The sequence below is a fragment of the Pristis pectinata genome, chromosome 2 (genome assembly GCF_009764475.1).
Source record: "Pristis pectinata isolate sPriPec2 chromosome 2, sPriPec2.1.pri, whole genome shotgun sequence".
Classification (NCBI taxonomy): domain Eukaryota; kingdom Metazoa; phylum Chordata; class Chondrichthyes; order Rhinopristiformes; family Pristidae; genus Pristis; species Pristis pectinata.
Window position 1 is genome coordinate 118,560,253 of NC_067406.1, and position 20,227 is coordinate 118,580,479.

The following is a 20,227-nucleotide window of genomic DNA, read 5'->3' on the forward strand; positions in this document are numbered from 1 at the left end:
TTTGCTGGAGAGTACGTTGTAGCATTGGTTAGATCAGTGTGTTTGTGTGTGCAACGTGGGTATCTGTGTGTGCATAGGGTTCATATATCCATGTATATATGTGCTAAGTTTGTGCAGCAGAGCTTGCAATCTTCGTCACTCCCATTGCCATTGGACCCATACCTCAGTCTGTCAAGACTGTGTAGGAGTTAATGCACAATGGCCAACCCACATTAAAAGAAATCACGCACAGGCATTTTCCACTCCTCAGATCTGAAGTGGAAACAGGTCATCCTTGATTCTGAAGTTCAGCCTAAGATGAATAGGCTGTAGCTCAGAAGATTGTCTTTTAATTTTGCAAAAAATCGTGCTGGTCCCTCACTACAGTTCAGTTCATAAATAATTAAAGACGGGCAGATGTCAAATTCATCACGTGGATGGTCATGTGTGGGACTGGGATGCCCAGTTTTTATCTCCTTTTTAAAATAAAATGATCATTTGTGAATTTGATGATTTTGCTAATGCTGGCTGCAAAATTGCATAGCAACAGTTATGTGGCCCTGTGAGTAATGATTTGCTTTCAGTTTGCTGTGGAAGTTACAAATACATATTTTTAACATTACTCACACTACTCAGAAAATTAGTGCAATAGCACATGTGTCCTGTGAAGTCAATCCTTGTACGATGCTGATTTGATGATGGCCCTGTAAGACTGAGTCACAATCTGCCAAAGTGGTCATGTCAATAATGCATGAGCATCTGGTGTTTAGCTGTAGTGGGGAAATCCTTTTGCTGTACTTAAAGGAATCCTCAGCAACTTGCATGTTTTATAGTGATAATATTCTATTATCACTGCCCAGAGTGTCCAGGCTTGAACTGAACTGGAACCTGCAGCTACCCCTTTAATCTCTTCCTTTGTCAAAGTCAGAGTCGAGTTTATTGTCATAGGTACAAGTACATGTATGCACAATGAAAAATTTACTTGCAGCAGCATCACAGGCACAAGACATTAGAGACAACATTCACAAGAAAAATATAAATTAAACATAAATTGTACAAAATTATACAAAAAAGAATACAATTAGAACAAAAAACAATATTCCTTGTAGTACAAAGTGATCAAGGTGGTCATGATGTTGCTATACTGAGGTACTGATTAGGGTTGTGCAGGTTGATTCAAGGACCAAATGGTTGAAGGGAAGGGAAGCTGTCCTTGAAACTGGTGGTGTGGGACTTCAGGCTTCTGTACTTCCTAGCTGATGGTAGCTGTGAGAAGATAGCATGGCCCAGCTGGTGGGGATCTTTGATGATAGATGTTGCCTTCTTGAGACAGCACCTCACGTAGATACTTTCAGTGGTGGGGACGGATATGCCCATGATGTATTGGACTGAGTCCACTACTCTCTGCAGCTTCTTACATTCCTGTGCATTCAAATTGCCATACCAGACCATGATTCAACTGTATATCTGTAGAAGTTTGTTAGAGTGTTCGATGACATGCTGAACCTCATTGTGTGCAATTCTGGTCACCTCACCATAGGAAGGATGTCAAGGCTTTAGAGAGGGTACAGAGGAATTTTACTAGGATGTTGCCTGGATTAGAGGGCATGTGCTATCAGGAGAGGCTGGACAAACTAGGGGTCTTTACTCTGGAGCGGTGGAGGCTGAGAGGTAATCTGTTGGAAGTGTATACAATTATGGGGGGCATAGATAGGGTGGACAAGCAATATATTTTTCCCATTATTAAGCAATCCAATACCAGATGGCATGCATTTAAGGTGAGGGGGGTAGGTTAAGAAGAGACGTGAGGGGTACATTTTTTACTCAGAGAGTGGTAGATGCCTGGAATGCATTGCCTGATAGGATGGTGGAGGCAAATTCATTGGGGCTTTTAAGAGGGGCTTGGATGGGCACATGAATGAGAGGAAAATGGAGGAATATGGGCATTCCTTAGGTAGGAGGGAATAGCTATGTCGGCACAACATTGTGGGCCGAAGGGCATGTTCTGTGCTGTACTGTTCTATATTGTACGTTCTATGTTAACTTTCTAAGAAAGTAAAGATGTGGGCGTGCCTTCCTTCTGATTGTATCTATGTGCTGGGTCTAGGGGCACAAATGGCTCAAGTGGAAGAATTGTTATCTGTCCCCATTGGGGCCACAGCATGACGGAGGAGGAGGAGAAAGCCTGAAGTGTAGGAGGCCAAAGTTGGGAGGGGAAGCCGATGTGGCTCTGAGGGCCTGCTTAAACTGGAATATACAAAGCAGTTATCAGCCAAAGCCTTCTGAAGTAGCGGATTCCAAAGATTTACACCCACTCCGTAAAGAAATTTCTCTAGTTGATCCTTACCCTAAGACTATACACCTTAGTTCTAGACGGGCAACAACTACCCTGTCAATCTCTTCTAGAATCTTGTCTCAATAAGGTTTTAGTTTGTGTAGGCTAAACTCCCTCAATTGATCCTCTTAGGATTAGCTACTCATTACAAGTCTGTGCCACATTGACTGCAAGGCCAGCATATCTTTCGGCAGGTGTAGAAACCACTGCTTGGTGTACACAGTTTTTGGTGCACTAAATCTGCATTGCTATTCATCCAAACTCCAATCAGATCCTTCACAAATGAAGCCATGAAATTGACCAAAAACACATTGGAGATAGTTTTAGTATACACCCAGAATCATGGGACCTTTGTTGTTTCCAACAGGTGTGAAGTGACAGAATGGTGCAGCTCGTAGAGCTCTGCCTCACAGCTCCAGCTATCTGCTTTTTATCCTGACCTCCAGTCCTGTCTGTGTGGCGTTTATCTGTTTTCCCTGTGACTGTGTGGGTTTCCCTTGGGTGCTCTGACTTCCTCGTTGGTGACTGTAAATTGCCCCTAGTATAAGTGTGTGAAAGAGTATGGGAGGGCGTGGGGGCAGAGGGGGAGAGAGTTGAGGGAAATATCAGGAGGATAAAATGGGATTAGTATAAACGGTTGGTTGATGGTCAGTGTTGAAGGACCTGTTTCCATGCTGTATGACTCAGTGAGTCCAGGACATGGTCCAATTGAATGTGATTCTGGTAACTTGCTGCACAATTATCTGAACAAGCACATCTTCTTGGTGGTTTGACAGCAGCAACACACACAATGGTTTCCATTAGAAGAGAGAGGCTGCAGGGGAAAGGAGAGAGCTCCAATATTAGTGAAAGAAACCTGGCATTCTCATCAGTGAAATGGACACCAGAAGGGGGATCCTCCTTGCCAGGTGGGCCAGGAAATAGAGTAGGACCACCAGAGGAAGAGATTGGCAGGAAGTGGCTCTAGTTGTGTCCAACAGCTGTGAGAAATCCCACTCATTTGAGAAATGCAGAAATAAATTTTCATCTAACAAAAACTGAAAATGCTCAAAATACTCAACAGGTCAGGCAACCTCTGCGAAGAGGGAAACATAGTTAATGCTTGAGATCAATGACATTTTGTCAGTTTCAGATCATCAATCTGGTATGTAAACTGTTTCTATTTTACAAATGCTGCCTGACCTGCTGAGTATTTCCAGCATTTTCTGATTTTTAAAAAATTTTATGTTTATAACATTTACATTTGAATGTTTTCTCAAGGATGAGTTGCCTACTACCGAAAACAATTACAGTGAGTCATTTTAATGACTAGATCAGGGATTCATTCATTGATGTATTATGATCAGTAAGTTTTACAGAGGATGAAAGAGGCTAGCTGGATTGTCTTCAGCCGGACTGTGTCTTGTGTTGCTTCCTGCACGATCCCCATAGTTACTCTCAACCTTTGCGGCCACAGCACTTCCAATGTCCTCAAAGAGTAACAAGTACAGAGAATCTGATTCTACAAAGAGATGGTAACAGAGCCTGTCACTGAGAGCTCCAGATACAGTGCTGTGTCAGCACCATTCTGTAAGAGGCTGTCATTATAACATCGGTCTGTGCATGGGCAATGGTTCACCACACATTGGAGGCTTGCTGCTAGTCCAGGTGGTGGTTGTTTGCACCACATTACATTAAGTGACATTCTCTGGACTACTGGGGAATGGAGAGCAGAATCATTGCTTCAACATACTGATGTAGTCTCCACATCATGACAGGTAGATATTGTTCTCATTGCTGCTCCATAATAGAACTGGAGGGCTCTTGGATTGCTGTGACTAAGGGAGTTCTCTCGTCACCACAGCATAGACCAAACTACCTTGTGCTACGCCTGAAGATCAGGGTGACTGAGAATTGCTTGCTCCCTGTTGTGATTTCCACCAACATATCCAAGTCTGTGGAGTGATCAGCAACTGTATCATCCACATAGGAAAGCATTCTACTTCCCCATTAACAGCTGAAAGCACAGCTTTGATGATAGAGCTCTTGTGGATGGGCAATGAGGCAGCAAACAGTATGATTAAAACTGTACTTGGAACTGTCTGGGCATGAAATGATGATATTGAGGTGGAATCATGAGTTTTATGTGTTCTGGGAGAATGCACAAGCTAGTAATTCACGATTGTCCCAGTGCATGCTTTCCAGTGTTATCCAGTTTGCCCCCATAGACTTAAATTCTCTCATTTGATCACAGTTAGACCTGGAGCAGTGTGAAGAAAACTTATGAAGATTCCAACTTTTTAGATCCAAAATGCATCTTCACTGTACCTTTCCTGGAGATATTGGGAATTACCTCATAGCTCATATGAGACCAATGCCAACAGCTCTGAGAGGAGCCATCTTTGCCAAGGTAACTGAGGGTGAAGAGGTCTGGATGGAGGAGAAAGGGTCTGACATAGTTGGGATGGAACAGAAGACCCGAGGTCGGCCAAGTGGAGCATTCTGATGATCCTCATCTTCTTCACTGTTTATCACACCTCAAGTTTTGTATCAGCTGCAAGCTTTGAAAATTTTACCCTGCACATTTTGATCAAAGTCATGCTGAAAGAATCATGGGCCCCAGTACTGATCCCTGAAGAACACCAGCGTTCTACTACCCTTGAATCTGAAAGAACACTACTGATGTGGGCTTTGTTTTTTGTCCTTTAGTCAATTTCCTGTCCATGATAACATTAATCCTCCCATTCTATGGGCCTCACTTTTCTAACCATGGAGAGAACAAAAGGCCAAAGGTTTTCTTGTTGGACCAGGTGAAGCCTTCTTGTTCTTTCTTGCCCAGAGAAGTCATGGAGTCATGGAACACAGAAATCAGACCACCAAGTGCGCATCGACCACCAAGCACCCATTTACACTAATTTTACTCTCCCCATATTCCCGTCAACTCCCCCACTCCTCCCCAGATTCTACGTGTCACTTATACACTAGGGGCAATCCTACAATCCTGTGCATCTTTGGGACTTGAGAGGATACTTCAGCAGTAACAGGAACAATGTGCAAGCCCTATACAGATAGCAATGGAGTTCAGAATTGAACCTAGGTCACTGGAGCTGTGATCTCTACTAGCTGCTGTGCTACATTGAACCTACTTACTATATTCAGACTGAATTATTTATCCTACACATATCTCACACACACACACACACACACACACACACACACACACACACACACACACACATTTTCATTATTCATTCATTTTTTAATCTGGAGACTTATTATGAAGTTGATCATATTTCATTTGTGGTTGTTTTTAAGCTAATGTGTTTTGGTGCTATATGGAATGTGGATTGCTTATATTTAAATATGCCGGCAGCTATCCAGGTGCTCCCAAATTCCTCATCTCTGATGGCCAGAAATGTCAAAACTCTACTAATTACTGCATCTTCTTTAGCAGTTGTTATCTAGGAAACATATGGAGGCCACCTCCGCTTCTCCACCTTTGCGAAGTTTCATGTACCCACTCCTGGGAATGAGGAGCAGAAAAGATTAATCATTGAATATAATGTCAACTGCCCACCCAATGAATGGACTGCATTTAATGAGGGCAATCATTAGAGAAAGATATCACATGTGAGAGTAGTGGATGGATGATGGTTGGAGAAGTGAGGGTCTTTAGAGCTGGACATTCAGGAAAGGAATCCAGATATACTTTCCCATACAAGAGTAGAAATCAGTATTTTTGTCTTCAGCTGGCTGTGGGGACAAAGAACAATTGGAGCCTTCAGGGCAGCTAGATTCTTGTTTATTAAGGTTTCAAAGGGGCTGGAACAAAGACAGGAATGTAGCTCAACTGTAGATATCCAGGATTGAATTAAATGATGGGCCAGGTTCAGGGGACTGAATGGCCTATCTCTGTCTCTAATGGTTCTAAATTCCTTTGTTTATTGTGCACAGGTTCATAACCCAATGACACAAAGCACGTAAAACACATAATTACGTCACTGGCAAATAACGAACACTGTAACTGAAGGTGAGGCTTGTTTAAAGTAGTGGTGCAATCTACAAGTGCAGTCAATATTTCCCCATCGACAGTAAAGGATAATTTCTTTTGAAGTTACATTGCTTTTGACTAACACATTGATTTTTTCGAGTTTAAGAACAGTACTGTAACATCTGCTTCAGCTGACTTTGACCATGTGTGTCTTCAGGTTTTAAGGCACTTTGATACAATATCCATTAGAACAAGTTTCTTCTTGACCAAATTATTCTAATACACCAATAGAAAGTCCAAAGAAATTCAAGGCCCTTCTGCAACTGGGAGGCAGCCATCTCCTTTCTTATCTTCTGTGAAACAGGAAAAAAGGCAGCATTAATTTCCTCTCGTATTTTTGCATTCTTTGAACTAAATCGTAAAAAAAAAGGCTTTTGGCCACATAATGGGACTGCTGTATTTTTATAGATGCAACATTTAAAAAAAATGCATAAACTAAACAGCTGGGAGGAGGAATGATTATCTGAAATGACCCAAATGCTTTTTACTTCGTTTTCACTGCTTCCCATGCTAATTAGTTTGACAAGTTATATCTCCTAACTCACAGCAGGAGGACTGAAACTGCATTTGTGTTGGGTGCATTTGAATTAGTTAGAGAGGTTCGCATGCTCAGTATGCATGATCAACGGCTGACGTGGCTGTGATCAGGACCTGAGGTTTCCTGATGTAAACACAGAGTCTGTGTGGACCTGTTGTGGGCAGCATGAAGAGGAGTCTCCAAGAATAAAGGAGTAAAAACACCATCTACTTATGACAGCATTTTGCCATGAGTGAAAATAATAAAATACATCTGACAGGTTTTCATGCATATTAATAATCATATAAAAATTATAACCATCTGAAGGTGGCACAGACAGTAGTGCTGCTGTCTTGCAACTCCACTGATCCAGGTTCAATCCTGCCCTCCTCCGCTATCTATGTAGAGATTTACACATTCTCTCTGTGACTGCATAGGTTTCTACCACATCCCAAAAACATGCTTGCAGGTTGTTAGAAAAATTGCCTTGATTGTGTAGGCAAGGAGTTGAATCTGGGAGGAGTTGATGGTAATATAGGGACAATTAGTGGGAGAAATGGATCGCTCTGTGAGACAGCATGAGCTGATTGGCTGAGTGATCTTTTTCAATGTCAAAAGGAAACATGGAATATGGAACTCCACTGCAATGAACCCCCAAATTAATTACAGAAAAATGTACATGACTAATTGCCTAAGAAATATTAAAGATACATCATAATGAATTGGATGAAAATTCTACCTCTAATAATAGTTCATATGATTATTAAAGTCACAAATGACAAAAAAAACTCCATGAAAAGTACTAACTGAAGTATAAAAACAAAATTTCCGGAAGCAGTCAGAAGATCCAATAGCATGCTGTCAGCGAAAAGGAGGCAGGTAGAATTTACTGAAAACAAAATTGCGAGGTTTTGTGTTATGTAATTAAAGTTTCAAGGATTTTGAGAATGTTCAAAGGAAACTTTTCCACTGGGTATGACAATTGAGGACAAAGGAATGTAACTGTGCTATTGGGCGAATTACGAAGGACATCCTGAAATGGTGGTAGGTGTGTGGAAATCTCCCCACATGAATCTGAGATTGGTAGAATTTTGCCAGCCAAGGTTTTTTAAAAGAGATGGGTGAGTGGAATTAGGATATAGGTCATGGTCTCACTGAATGGCAAAATCATTCTTGAAGTTCTAGTCCTTCCATGTTTCTAAGTTCCAAATTGACCAGCACCTTGAGGCAAAATGGAACATGAATTTAATTGCTGCTGGCTGATAAATGATTTGTGCCCCTTTGTCAATAGCTTTGTGGAAATTATATCTTGCCCGTAACTCCTCTGTGAGCTTCATGAAATCGTTGCATTTCATATCGTGCTCATTAAACTTGCCAAAGCTAAGTATAATAATTAACAGCATATCTGCCTATTCAGTGAAATGAAATTGTTAATAGTTCCAAATCAATGGCTCAGAAAGTAAACAATTACAAGTAAAATTACTCTTCAGTGAGGAGGCACAGGTAAGAACAGGTAAGGTTTTATTTTGTTGTTGATCCTTAATACTTGATTCAGTGTAGACAGGATGGTAGTTAGGATAGTGGAATGGCCCTCCTGAAAGATGTGGGAAGTCAGGGAACTTCACGGTCTCCCTGATGACTCCATCTGTAGGAAGTGGACCCAGCTGCCACTCTTGACAGACCGGGTCAAGGAACTGGAGCTGGATTTGGATGTACTCAGGATCATCTGGGAATCTGAGAACATCATAGATGAGGCTTTTACGGAGGTGGTCACACTCAAGGTACAGACTTCAGATAGATGGGTGATCACCAGGAAAAGCAAGGGGAATAGGCAGTCAGTGCAGGGTTCCCCTGTGGCCATTGCCTCTCACTGACAGGTATACTGAATACTGTTGAGGGGCATGTTCTTTCAGGGGCTAGCAGCAGTAGTCAGGTCTCTGGCACTGTGACCGGCTTTGAGGCTCAGAGGGAAAGGGTGCAGTCAGACAGGGTGACAGTGATGGGAGACTCAATAGTGAGGGGGACAGACTGGAAGTTCTGTGGCCACAAAAGAGACTCCAAGATAGTGTTTTGCCTCCTGGATGCCAGGCTCAAGGATGTCTCTGAATGACTGCAGAAAATACTTGAGGTGGAGGGCGAACAGCCAGAGGTCATTTTACATGTTGGTGCAAACGACACAGGTCGAACAAGGGATGAGGTCCTGTAGAATGAGTACAGGGAGTTAGGTAAGAAGTTAAGAAGCAGGACCTCGAGGGTGGTGATCTCTGGATTACTCCGTGCCACATGTGAGCGAGGTCAGAAATAGAAGGATGGGCCAGATGAATTTTTGGCTGAGGACCTGGCGCAGGGGGCAGGGATTCAGGTTCTTGGACCATTGGGATCTCTTCTGGGGTAGAGACAATCTGTACAAGAGAGATGGGTTGCACTTGAACCAAAGAGGGACCAATATCCTTGCGGGGAAATTTGCTAATGCTACACAGGAGGGTTTAAACTAGATTGGCCTCGGGGTGGGGCGGTGTGGTGGTGGTGGGACTCTGAGCAGGAGCAAGTCATGGGATAAAGCAGTAACCAGTGAGAGCAAGTTTCATAATCAGGATAGCCAGGGGCACAGTAAAGGCAGGGAAAGGATACCCAGTTAAACTGCCAGGAGGACTCAGCAGGTCGGGCAGCATTGAAAGGGTATCACCTGAAATCAAAGATGTGAAACTTACACATTTAAATCAAGCATGTTGTTATTGCATACAACCTCTGCTGAAAGATGGCTGTCTGATAGTGTGGTAATTGCTTAATCAATTGAGATTTTAACACAGAGGTCTATGTTCCTTACACAGATTTCCCTTGCTTCTCAATAATAGTCTTTGAAAGTGTGGTGACAACACAACAATATTTAAGGGGGCTAATTAAAACTCATGGAAGTATTGTGATCGGTATAGAATAGTTTGTTAATTACTAATGGGAAAGGATCTATTGGAAATGCTTTTGCTGAAAATTTATTTTTTGTGCTTTGGAGATTTTTTTGAGTCACTTCAGGATGCATGATGCACTGGCTGCCTTAACTTGTGCCTTGAATGAGGAGCTCTATAAAAAAGACCACCAGCAATAACCCCGTGAATGAGAAACCTGAAGCTGTTCATCAGGGGACAGAACAGAAGGGATCAGTCTTGTATTTCTACTGCCTATTTCGTGGTCTCAGCTTGTCTTAATCATCTGAATTAGGTGAGCAGGCAGTGTACTAAGTCCAACCATCTTCAGCTGTTTCATGAATGCTCTTCCTTCTATAATAAGGTGAGAAGTGATGCTGTTTGTGGATGACTGTACAATATTCAACTTAAATCAAACTCCTCAGTAAGTGAACTAGTCCATGCCAGCATACTGTAAAACATGGCAAGTAATGTTTGTGCCCAAAGGGACCTGGCAATGACTGTCTCCATCAAAAGGTCCAATTTCCTACCCTTGATATTCAATGACATTATCATTCTCCATGCTCGCCCCATGCCTCCATCAATATTCTGGATGGTCTCCATTGACTAGCCATATATATACCATAGCGTGAATAGGTAAGAGGCTAGGTAATCTGCAACAACTGACTCACCTCAAATTCCCTACAAGGCAGAAATCCAGTATATGATGGAATACTTTACATTTTTCTGGATGAGCTTGGGTCCAATAACTCTCAAGAAGCTTGGGGGTCTCCAGGAGAAAGCTGCTCACTTGATTGGTACCCCATCAACCACTGTAAAACTTCATTCCTTACATTGCACAGAAGCTGCAGTGTGTACCATCTACAACATGAACTGCAGTTGCTTAGTTAGACTGTTCCAACAGACAAGGTCAAGGGCAGCAGCCACATGGAAAACATACTACCTGCAGTTTCCTCTCTAAGTTACACACTATAATGGTATGCAAATATAATCCTGATCTTTTATTTTTACTGGGTTTAAGTCCTGAAACTTTTTCCTCAACATTACTCTGGGAATACTTTCACCAGAAAGGCTGCAGTGCTTTAAGAAGGCAATTCACCATTGCTCTCTCGAGGGCAACTAGGGGTGGGCACTAAATGCTGATCTTACCAGCAATGCACAGATTCTGAAAAATGTAATAGAAAACACAAAGCCAGAAGTATAAACAGCAAGCAGATGTGTTATTAATCCTGGGGGATTGTTGATTTGACACCACCTCTTCAAATTGGCCCATGACAATGCAGCTAGCACCATGTGTTATGTATACATAGGAAACTTGACATACTGGCTCGCCCTTGGTGCAGGGAATGATTAACAACATGGATTAAGGGTCTACCAATTAAATGTGCCCTGGACTGGAACTGTAAAGGGTTTGTTTTACTTATGAAACACCACACACTGAAAAGCATGTGGAGAATTGCATAATACATTCATAAAGCTACATCAGCTTCTGTTGGGCCAACAGGTGACTCTCAGGGACAAGAGCTCACCATTGGCAATCAAGACTCCACAAAAGAGGACCCCTCTTACAATGGGAGCAATGGAGGCAACAGCAATGTGTTGGAAACCATCATGGGGGGTGATGTGCAGTTTTAGACCTCTGGGCAAACTGGAGATGGACTACAGGGAAGGTCTGACTTTGTTTTCATGTGGGCACTGACTTTGCCTTCAGCTACAACACAGTAGGCAGAAGATCAAGGTAAAGGAGAAAGAAGGTTAGAGGAGCATGAAAATACAAAGAGGAACTGATGGCAGGTGCTTGGATTATCACTTTCTGCTTCCAAAAAAGCCCAAGGAAGCTCAAAGAATGCAGGTATCTGTGCCCACATGCAACAAGGCTTGGGAAATATGCAGAAATGAATTGATAAGTGACAAGCAACTTCTGTACCATGCAAGTAAAGGATAATGGTCACCTTCAAATTCCAGAGTAACTTTTCTCCTTGGTTTTTAATTGCATCAACATTGCCATTTGCATCATCATCAATGCCTTTCAGTTGGCCATTGATCAGAAATTTTCTGAATCAGACACATAATTAATGTTGCTGCAAGAGCAAATCAGAGGCTGGATATTTTGTAGTGTGGGGCTTATCTCCTGACTCATCACAGTCCACCGAGCAAATACAAAACACAAGTCAGGATTGTGATGGAATATTGGAGACACAAGAGACTGCAGATGCTGGAATCTGGAGCAAACAACGATCTGCTGCAGGAACTCAGTGGGTTAAGCTGCATCTGTAGGAAGAAAGGAATGGTCGATGTTTCAGGTCAAAGCCCTGCATCAGGACTCACAAATCAGGATAAGGAGTGCCAAAGTAATTTGTACGTTGAACTGTGTGGTGTGTGCAGTTTTGCAATACCTTCCATTGCAGAAAGCAGATTAAAGCCATATATAATACAATTTATATTTACGCAGATGATACCGGAGATAAGAAGCTATAAACCAAGGGTAAAACTCAGGTACTGTTTCTTCTTTAGCAGGGTAACAAAATGGAGATTTACAGGTGGCTTTTAACATTATGAAGGATATTGATTTCTATGACTCGGGTTATTTTTGATTCAGTGAACATGGACTTGCCAAAGCAAACCGTTGCTTTATCCCTGTCATAATCCCTAAGTAATGTCCAGCAAATATCCTTTAAATGTTAATGACACCATTACCAGAGGATTAACCAGGTTATGGATGTATCTTCTTGACAGGCAGATGTCCTACTCTGCCATCCCCATAAGAAATCCACTTAATCCCCCACCCAATGGAGTCTCGCAGCCAGCACAGTGTGGATTTTCTCATTCTCAGGCAATGCAAATATCCCTCCTTTTGTGGTGGGGGGGGGGGGGGAACCATCAACAAAAAATTACCAACCTCTCTGCTGGAAGAGGATTTCCCAGAATATTGAACATTATATAATGTGTAAAAGCAAAACAAATCAAAAATAAGAAAATACAAGACAAAATTATTTTCAGTACAGGTGCCTTTTTTTAAATCTGCATTTCACAAGGTTAGCATTTATATTCAAACTGTGCTTTAGTTCCTGATCATTGGGCCATCAACTCTCCCTTCTTGCAGCCTGATTCTCTCACAGACAAAGTCATTAAAAACCCCATCAGGTGTCTGCCATTTTTTCAGAGACACAGAAAACGTTTGCTAAGGCTTTCTCTTCCATACTATAACTGCACTAAAGAAAAGGCTTAAATGTGTCCAAGCAAATGGTGCTGCACAATCTCTTTAGTGTTGATTAAGTGTGTATTGGTAACCAAAGAAACAAGGTTAAAGGAACAAATATCTTCATGCTGCCTTTGGGAAATGACAGGTGGTTCTCAGACAGCAAGTTCAAAAGGTAGCACTGCCAATAATACTGGCGACAGCTTGACCTAGTGCTGATCTGTATTTGCCAGAAGCATCAAAAGCAATTGCTGTGAGATGTGATGTATTTTGGAGATAGATTTGGTGACAAAAAGTGACACTATTGTGTAAAATGCCTCAATTTTCTGTAAAAGTGATGAGATACAGACACTAAAATATTTCACCAGAAAGTATTTGCTTGTCTGTGAATTTCTGTTTTCTTTGAATATCATTGTTCAGTCACAGCAAAGGCAAACACTGCTGACATACTGTTGACTGTGTCGCTTGCCTCTTCAGCATCCATAATTTATGTCCCGGAGGGACCCTGATGTACCTTTTCTACACCAACTGAATTTACTTCTAATCACTGTTTTAAAGGACATCCAATTGCATGAGGACAAACAGAGCATTTTTCTCATCTTTCACTCAATGAACAGTTTATTGGAAAAGGAAAACATGCAAAATGGTCTTACATTTGATGGCATTCACTGTGCCTCATAAACCTGGGATTAAAATATAATATATAGAAGTGCAAAGATCTATGGGCAGTTGGGAGCTGGTGTGTGTGGTAGAGCTGGTGAGGTGGTGGGCGGGGGGGGTGGGGGGGGGCGGGGGGGGGGTGGCCACTATTTAGTGGTTAAAGCTTGGGGAAATCAACTTGTCCAAACCACCATCTTCCACCACTTAACTAAAGCATGTTAGTCTGGATACAGGTAAGCATCCATAAGAATGATGGGTTATAAGTTTCAAAACATTAGCCTGCAAATTACAACACTGTAACTGTTTAGGCAATTTAACCACAAGCCACTATTCAGCTGGGGTATATGGAACCCATCTATGAGAGGGATAAAGATGTAACTCAGAAATATGTCAATATGTACCATTCCCAATAAATACTAATTCAAGCCTGCTTCAATGGATGGTTTAGTTCACAATACATGCTGAGAGGTTACATTTGGTGGTCTGGAAAAAATGAAGATTTCAATATCTGATTTGCACTTGAGGGCTCTGTTCTATCATATTAACAGGGATTGGTAGTTGGTAATTGTTTTATTATTGTCACATGTACCGAGGGTACGGTGCAAAACTTCATTTTTCATGCCATCCATACAGGTCATTTCACAACATTAGTACATCAAGGTAATGCCAGGGAAAAGCAATAACAGAGTGCAGAATCTAGTGTTATAGTTACAGAGAAAGTGCAGTGCAGGCAGATAATAAGGTGCATGGTCATATCAAGGTAGACTGTGAGGTCAAGACTCCATCTTATTGTACAAGAGATCCATTCAATAGTCTTATAAAGCAGGATAGAAGCTGCCCTTGTGCCTTGTGGTATGTGCTTTCAGATTTTTGTATCTTCTTCCCAACGGGATGGGGGAGAAGAGGGAATGTCCAGGGTGGGAGGGATCTTTGATTATGTTGGCTGCTTTTCTGAGGTGCACAAAGTATAGAGAGTGTCCATGGAGGGGAGGCTGGTTTTCATGATGTGCTGAGCTGTGTCCACAACTCTCTGTAGTTTCTTGTGGTCTTGGGCAGAGCAGTTGCTATACCAAGTCATGATGCATCCAGATAGGATGCTTTCTATGGTGCATCGATAAAAATTGGTGAGGGTCAATGGGACATGCTGAATTTCCATAGCCTTCTGAAGAAGTAGAAGTGCTGATGCGCTACCTTCATCGTGGTGTCTACATGGTTGGACCAGGACAATCTATTGATGATGTTTACACGTAGGAACTTGAAGCTCTCAACCATTTCCACCTCAGCACCATTTATGTAAACAGGGTCATGTGCTTCACCCTGCTTCCTGAAGTCATTGACCAGCTCTTTTGTTTTGCTGACATTGAGGGAACGGTTGTTGTTGTGACACCATGTCACTAGGCTCTTTATCTCCTTCGACTCATCATTATTTGAGATTCAGCCCACTATGGTGGTGTCATCTGCAAACTCTTAGATGGAGTTAGAGCAGAATCTGGCCACACATTTATGAGTGTATAGGGAGTAAAGTATGGGGCTGAGGACGTAGCCTTGTGAGGCACCAATGTTGAGGTGGAGGTGTTGCTGCCTATCCTTACTGATTGCGTTCTGTTGATCAGGAAGTCAAGGATCCAGTTGCAAAGGGAGGTGTTGACTCCCAGTTCTAGTAGTTTGGAGATGAGTTTGTCTGGAATTATGGTATTGAAGGCAGAGCTGTAGTCAATAAATAGTAGTCTGACGTATGTTTCTTTGTTACCCAGATGCTCCGGAAATGATTATACGACCGGGGAGATTGCATCCACCGTGGACCTATTTCGGCAGTAGGTGAACTGCAGTGGGTCAAGGTTGTCAGGGAGGCTGGAGTTGATGTGTGCCATGACCAGCCTCTCAAAGCACTTTATGGTGGTGGATGTCAGAGCCACCAGGCGATAGTCATAAAGGCACATTACCTCATTTTTCTTTGGGATCTCACCAATACTGTATGACATTGAGCTAAGAAGGCAAGGAGCACCAGCAACACCAGTGGATACAGCAGCAATAGGAATGGCACAGACTGGATCACCCCCTGCAGGAGATGGAGAAGTATATGAGCGGCACACCGTTAATTACTGAAATGCAGTTCTGCAGGAGGAAGGACATCAGCAGAAATGTTCAGCTCACACGAAGCCAAGCCTGCACATGCCTGCGTGGTGTGTGGCAGAGGATCAGCTTCCTTGACCTGTGGCTCATGGTGCTTAGGATCTTGGTGGTGGAAGGAACTTGCAGATCCCTGGTATGAGTCCAGCTGTCAAGAAGACCCTGGTTCTATGAATTAACAGTCACTGTCAAAGCCAGAGACCAGGGTTCAATTCTGGCCACTGTCTGTAAGGAGTTTGTACGTTCTCCCCATGTCTGCATAGGTTTCCTCCGGGTGCTCCGGTTTCCTCCCACATTCCAAAGATGTACGGGTTAGGAAGTTGTGGGCATGCTATGTTGGCGCCGGAAGCATGGCGACACTTGCTGGCTGCCCTCAGAACACTCTACGCAAAAGGTGCATGTCACTGTGTGCTTCAGTGTACCTGTGACTAATAAAGATCTGATCTGATCTGATCTGATCTGATCTGATCTGATCTTATCTTATCTTATCTTATCTTATCTTATCTTATCTTATCTTATCTTATCTTATCTCATCTTATCTCATCTTATCTCATCTTATCTCATCTCATCTCCTTTGTCTTGGTATCCTTCCAGAACTCAGCAGAAGCACTTGAATGATTTTGCATTCAGCTTCCCTCAAAGGTGTGGTGGGTGAAAGATGGGCTGGCACTGCATTCAAGCAATTCCGAGCATTTTTCCAGCTAGAGTCAATTGGCACTCAGGTTTGCAGCTCTGTTGAGATTCTGAGAAGTGCAGGATGTCATCCACTGCAGGCTTGGTGCGATTCAAGCACCATCTGGTCACACAAGAATGTTGATCAACTGCAAAAAAAGTTCAGCTTCATCAACATGCACTAGTGTGCCAGCACAAGAGGATCTTCATGGAAGTTCTCACAAGGTTCCTGTTCAATCGACAGCATGTTTTCCTTTTGCAGTAGTCCACACTTCCGGATCTGCTCGCACTCTGAGGCTGATTTCCTAGTTGACTGCTGGATAACAAGGGACACCCAATGTTTTTTTATTATTTGTTCTGGTGAAGGTACTTCCAGAGTGCTATTCAGTAAATATTTCCAGGATTTGGATGCACGACAATGGAGAAACAACAGTGTATTTACAAATTGGGATAGTGAGTAACTTGGAGCAGATCCTGAAGGTGGAGGTGTTACCATACACCTGTTGGTCTTCTTGTCCTTGATCAGGTTTTGAATATGCTGTCAGAATAGCCTAGCTAAATAACTTCAATGCGTTTTGCAGATGGCATAGTGTGCTTGTGAGAGAGTGCCAGAGAGAATGAATATTTGCAATACTCTGAACAGTCAGAGACATTTTCCCCAGGGCGAAAATGGCTAACACGAGGGGGCATAATTTTAAGCTGATTGGAGGAAGATATAAGGGGGACATCAGGGGTAAGTTTTTTACACAGAGAGTGGCGGGTGCGTGGAACGCACTGCTGGCAGAGGTTGTGGGGGCAGATACATTAAAGACACTTAAGAGACTCTTAAATAGCCACATGAATGATAGAGAAATGGGGGGCTATGTGGGAGGGAAGGACTAGATAGATATTAGAGCAGGATAAAATGTCGGCACAACATCGTAGGCTGAAGGGCCTGTGCTGTGCTGTAATGTTCTATGTTCTGTGTTCTATGATAGTAGATGGGGTACCAATGACTTTGCTCTTAAGAATTGTTGGAGCTGTACTCATCCTACTAGCGGAAGATATTGCATCACATGCTTGGCTTGTGCGTAGACAGTTGAGTGGCTTTGGAATGTCAGGAGGTGAGTCACTTTCTGCAAGATACCCAACCTCTGACCTCATCTTGTAGCTGCAGTACTTATGTGGATGGTTCAGTTGTGTTTCCAGACAATGGTAATCCCAGATGTTGATGGGGGAGATTTCACAATGGCAATGTCATTGAGTGTCAAGGATAGATCACTAGGTTCCCTCTTGTTGGAGATGATCATTGCCTGATGCATGAATATTACTTGCTACTTATCAGTCCATGCCTGAATGGTGTTTTTGTCTTGGTGCATACAGGTGCAGACTTCTTCTTTTTCTGAGGATTCGCCAGTGGAATTGAACATAATGCATTCATCTGCGAATATCCGCACTACTGACCAAATAATGGATGGAAGCTCATTGAGAAAGCAGCCTGGGACACTGCTCAGAAGAATTCCTATAGTACTCTCCTAGGGCTGCGATGATTGATAGCCAACATCTAAAGACATTAATCTTTGCGCAAGCTATGACCCCAACCATTGAAGTATTTTCCCATTGATTCACATTGACTTCAGTTTTGTCAGGGCTCCTTGATGCCTCATTTGATCAAATGCAGATCTGTTAGCAAGGGTTGTCATCTTCACCTCATTTTTGGAATTCAGGTTTTTGGTTCCAATTTAGATCTGAGTGGCCTTAGAAAAAACCCAAAATGAGTATTGGTAAGCAGGGCATTGGTGAGGAAGTGTCATTTAATAGCACTATCGACAACACCTTCCATTACTTAGCTGATGATTAAGTGGATGGTGATTAATGGAGGTTCCACACTTGTGCGTAGGCAGATCTGACCATCAGAACATAAGGTTGCTTGTGGTTTACTGACTGATCGTGAGGAAGCAATGTGTAAAAAAAGGAAGAATTGGGAATCAATGCCCAGTTTCCACGTCCTCTTCATCAGCATGCCCATGATGGCCCAATTATACTTCCCATTTAGCAATCTAGAGAACTTGGTGCTGCAGATCAGGGGAGTTGATGAGTAGCCAAGGCCTGGGTGACTGTCATCTTAAGCAAACCATGGGTGATTGTTGTTTTTGGTAATGCACTCTTCCTAGAATGCAGACTCTCCCAAGCTCTCTGTGACTTTGCAGCTGGGAAGCTTGCCAGTGCATTGCACGTAATTCCCAGCCATCCTAGAATTATCCAGCTCATTGTTGGCCTTTGAGTTTCAGCATCTGCATCCCTCTCAGCAGAGCTTGTAGCATCTTACAGCCTCTGTGCAGGTACTTGACTGTTGTCCCTGTCTCTGTTCGTCTCTTTTTGTTCCCATTGAGATTTGTGAAACCAAAATGCCTGACCTACTAAATTGTGAGAGTCTGACAGTAATCTCCTCTGAAGAGGCATTGTGGCCTCCTGGATAGATGATCCTACGTGATGCTCGAAGGCCTATGGGAAACTAAATATATGAATGATAATGGTCAAATGTTAGCACTCTTAAATGAGTATTTGCTTATGAATGTTTTTTTTGCTGCTGACATAATACCATTACTAGTGATATATGTTATGTAACTGTCCAATATTCTGTCCGAGGCTGCTGGGAGGTCATTCAACCCCTGATGGCCAACCACACCAAAACTGCATAAGTACCCAGTTTTATTTTGCTCCCATGCTGTTATACGTTGTGAGAAGGTTGCAAGCTTTAGTGGGGATGGTGTATCTCAACAACATATTGGGGGAGGTATCACTGAAACAAGGTGTAGCCTTTGAATTCTTGGATTCCATTCTGCCAATCCACTGAACCAGTGCATTTTATGCACTGCAAATTACCACCCCAGCCAGTTAATTGGTTGAGAAATCCAGACATGGAGGCTGGTTCAAGAGACCACTGACCGGTATGCTGCTCCCATTCATCTGGGACCTCCCTACTCCCAATATGTTAGGACATTAAGATCCAGTCCCTAAATTCCAAGCAACCACAGAAATCGCCATCAGAAAATAATTCATCAGCTCACATCACTTTTCCCTTCCTTCTTTTTTCTGCCTCCTCACCATGTTACAACTCAACCTTTCTGTGTGCTCATCATTAATCATGATTCATCCTTTTCTGTGTCATGCTGTGTACAATTGACAAATTATCTGCAGGTGAAGTTTCTAATTTGTTCTAGTGTCAGTTCATTTTATGTCTCCTCTAAGCTGTACTGCAGTGCCACACTCAGTGATGGCTGTTCCTTGTGACCCTCAGATTGAAATGTCTTTCCAGAAAATAACATGAACGTATCTTCCTGACTCTGACTAGACTTTTGCAAAATTTAATTAGTGCCATGCTATCTTCTTTGTGCTGGGGTGACCTCATTCTCTTTCCTAGAAATGCTGATGCTGCTTAAATATCGAATTGACACTTCTTTTAGAAGGGATAGCAGGCCTCTGTCGGCCAGCCTTTAACAGAGTGGGTTCCCAGAGAGCTTGTTTCCGATCCATTGGAGGTCACATTGGATTTCATTTAAATGCTGCAAATTTACTTCCCATAGATATCAGGCAAAGAATGCCTGTCAGCGTCAGTATCCAACCATGAAGCAGGGTGGAGTGTGGATGAGAGAGAAAGTGGAGCTAAGTGGTGTTCTGTTGCAGAGGAATCCCAACAAGGAAAATAGTGTATTTATCTACGGGGTCTCTCTTATCTTCAAAACAGTTATAGAGCTGCTTCTTTTCAAGACATAAAATTACTGTGGCTTCCCTGTTGAAAAAA